Consider the following 3,679-nt stretch of genomic DNA (forward strand, 5'->3'; position numbering starts at 1 on the left):
TTTTTTATTGGACAACATTGTTTCACACACACATCAAACAGGCCAAAATATAAATAAAGAGCAACTTCATAGACAAAAAAATGAAAAAAGAAATATTTTATTTTTGGCCTTTTTAAAGCATCTCATCTTATGGTACAACTAAGTACATACACAAAAAAAGTTATTGGGATATCAGAATAAGATTGTTTTGTTGTGGTTTTGTTTGCTTTTTTTTTTTTTTACATTTTTTTTTCTCCTTTGAGATTATAAGGAACATGATCACACCACAAGTAAAGTCAGAAGTAGTACAGAGAATGCTCCAAAATCTGATCTGGTCACCTGAGATCATTAAAAATGGCTGACCCCTAAATATGTACAAAAATATGAAATGTAAATAAAAACATCAACAAATTTTCCTTACTAAAGTAGTTTAAGAAGAAAAAGGAGGGCCCTGGAAGTTTGGATACATTTTTCTTCCCCCATTGCAAATTCATGTTGTGGTTTTGGTTGTGTGGTGGAGAGATCATGTCATCTGCTGGTAGGGCAGCCCCCAGCTGGCAGGCAGGCAGTCGAGGCTCTCTCCTAGAAGGTAACCATGTTTAGGATTCTTCTGAGAAGGGAAGCACAGGGTGAATAGGTCAAGGTGGCCTTTTTAATTAAGTTTAACTTTTCCTTTTTTAACTGTCTAGTCATCCTCATCAGTCTTCTGCTTCTTGGTTTCAACACAATCATCCTCATCATCTTCAGCTGCCCATTTACCTGTAGCTGCCTCAAGCTCCTCATCTTCATTTCCATCCACTTCATCAGCATCACCTTCCTCCTCCTCCTCTTCCTCCCCACCTTCTTCCTCCATTTCCTCTCCCTCATTGTCAGCATCCAGCTCCCTAATTTTCTCATTAGCTTTCCCATTAGCAGGTGCCCCACTTCCATTCTCCAATTCTTCCCCAACTTCCTTCTTTTAAGACTTTCATGGTGATCTTGGAGCTGTTGTCCACAGCTATATCCAACATGATGGGCAACCCAGTGATCCAATGCCCTGGATTTAAAAAAAATGTGGGAGTCCAAGGACTCTGATCATAAGAGAAACAAGATAGCTTGCTATAGGTAATGGTTTCATTCAGAAAAACCTGGATTTCCAATGTTTACTAGCCATGACAACTTGGTGTCATTCTTTTTTTAACCCTTCTAGACATTAGTGTCATATCTAAAATGAAGAAAATATCTCTTAGAATACTCCATTGGCTGAAATGTAGTAGATATTCATTGACTAGTCACGGTGTGTGATAACAATCCAATTTGAGAGGAAGAAATGTAGATGGAAAGAGCGTAGTGTTTTTTGGTGTGTGCTTTTTTTTGGTCTTTTCTGGGGCCATACACATGGCATATGGAGGTTTCAAGGATAGGGGTCTAATTGTAGATGCAGCTACAGGCTTACAGCGGAGCCACAGCAACACAGGATATGAGCTGTGTCTGTGACCTACACCACAGTTTACAGCAACACCAGATCCTTAACCAACTGTGGGAGGCCAGGGATCAAACCCACAACCTCATGGATCCTAGTTGTATTGTTAACCACTGAACCATGATAGCAACTCCAAAGAGTATAGTTTTTAATAAGCAGAGAGTCATTGGAATATAACCTATCTGCCTTTTAGATGCTTCAACTAGCACAGCCTAAGGGCTCAATAAATATATGGAAAAAATAGATGAGAAATTATATGAAATGTTCTGAGTTCTTTGTTATTAGATCTATGTAGTGATAAATTAAAGTGATCTTCCCAGCTTGATGTTCCTAAAAGACAGCAGCTGAGGGAAGGGCTTTTGTTTAGGTAGTTTATTTTGAAAAACAAGAGAGGCAAAAATGAGAGAATGAAAAAAGGAAGGAAAAAAGTGAACCTAAGTTTGTGTTAAGCTGGATAGCATTCATCCACTGGCTCCTATTTATTATTCCTTAATTTATGTTAATTATTTCATATTACCATTTTGAGTGATGAAATAATGTCTTCTAAGTGTCTATAGCAGCAAGGTTCAGGAAATTAAGCAAGAGACACACTGGTGGAAGATGGTGTTGTTGGGGGTATTAGCAGGATCAAGCTGTTGTAAGGGAATAATCATTAGCAGTTAGTTGCTCTACTGATGGACAGAGGAAAAGTTATGTCAAGAGTATGTGAGACAGAATGCAAAAAAATGTCCAAAATACTCAATGATTACTAATTAAAAATAATATTATTTTGTAGGTTTTCCAGCTCAGAGAGAGACCCTTACATCAGACCACAGTAAAGAGAAGCCAAACAATGTGACAGAATTCATCCTTTGGGGCATTACAAAGAATCCAGAGCTAAGGGAAATACTCTCTGCTGTGTTTCTAATCATGTATGTGTCTACCATCTTGGGAAACCTTCTCATGGTCGCAAGTCAGAGTCTGAGATGTCCTATGTGTTCTTTCCTTACCTTTTGTCCTTCATCAATGTGACCTACTCTTCTGTCATTGCCCACAAGAAGATTATGGACTCCTTCTGTGAGAGCGCTGCTATTTCGCTGGAAGGTTGTACAGGCCAGCACTTCACTGAGCACTTATTTGATGGGGTGGGGCTCATTCTTTCATTGTGATGGCCTATGACAGCTCTGCAGCCATCTCTAAGCCCCTGCACTACATGACAATCATGAGGCTTCAGGTGTTCTGCCTGTTGCTGGGAGGATCCTGGGTGGGGGTATCCATGCATGCAACAATACACCTTCTCTTCATGTATCAAATACTCTTCTGTGGCCCTAATGTCATTGATAACTTTATGTGTGATTTGCTTCCACTATTAAAACTGGCCTGCATGGACACACACCTCCTGGGCCTCTTAGTCATCCTCAACAGTGTGGTGATGTGTGTGGCCATCTTCCTTATCTGCATCACCTCTTATATGGTCGTCCTCTGCTCTCTCATGTCTTAGAGCTCTGAAGAGCAGCATAAAATCGTCTCCACCTGTGGCTCCCACCTCATTGTGGTTGTCTTGTTCTTTGTGCCATGTATTTTCTTGTATGTGAGTCCTGTTGGTACTTATCCTATAGACAAGGCAATGGCTGTGTCCTTTACCATTGTTGCACCCATGTTAAACCCCTTGATCTATACTTTGATGAATTCAGAGGTGAAAAATGCCATGAGGAAACTGTGGATGAAAGAAAGACCATGTGTTATCATTAACTTACATGCTAAGAGCAAATCTTTCCTAAAGGACAATGAGGGCTCACCATCCCCATTCATTCTAATCCACTGGGACACAGCAACCAATAACACAAATCTGATTAAGACTGCAAATCAAGTTAAGACAGTAAAATCAGGTTACTGCCTACTTCTTAATACATTTTGTATTTCATTCCTTTTCTAGAGGCTTCTGTCTTTCTTTCTCACTTTTCTCTCCCTCCTTCCATTTTTAACCTGTCTTTTGTATAATTTAAGTCTTTCTCATTTCAGGGATTTTATTTTTCTTATTCTGCTCACTGCTGGAATTTCTTTTCCAGAGTTTTGGCTTGGCTGGCTCCATCTCATTTCTTCCACTTTCAGATGAACTCTCAACTCTTTAGACAAGTTTCCCTGATGACTTTCCCTAGACATTCCCCTCAGTTATACTCTAACCCTTCATCTGGTTAAACCCTTAGCATCAATAATCACAAGCTAGACTTTAAAAAATATATCTTAATTTTTATTTTC

The 3,679-nt window shown here is 39.4% G+C and overlaps 2 pseudogenes; one reads left to right on the top strand and one right to left on the bottom strand.

Moving 5' to 3' along the window:
- Window positions 1-664: 664 nt before the first annotated feature.
- LOC146399005 (prothymosin alpha pseudogene) lies at window positions 665-989 on the bottom strand (annotated as a pseudogene).
- A 1,052-nt stretch (window positions 990-2,041) lies between these two features.
- Window positions 2,042-3,356, top strand: LOC106505232 (olfactory receptor 4C6-like; annotated as a pseudogene).
- Window positions 3,357-3,679: the final 323 nt, after the last annotated feature.

This window comes from Sus scrofa, chromosome 10 (genome assembly GCF_054392235.1).
Source record: "Sus scrofa isolate SSC_HxYL_T2T_F1_AM1 chromosome 10, Sscrofa_HxYL_maternal_Yorkshire_Landrace_v2.0, whole genome shotgun sequence".
Lineage (NCBI taxonomy): Eukaryota > Metazoa > Chordata > Mammalia > Artiodactyla > Suidae > Sus > Sus scrofa.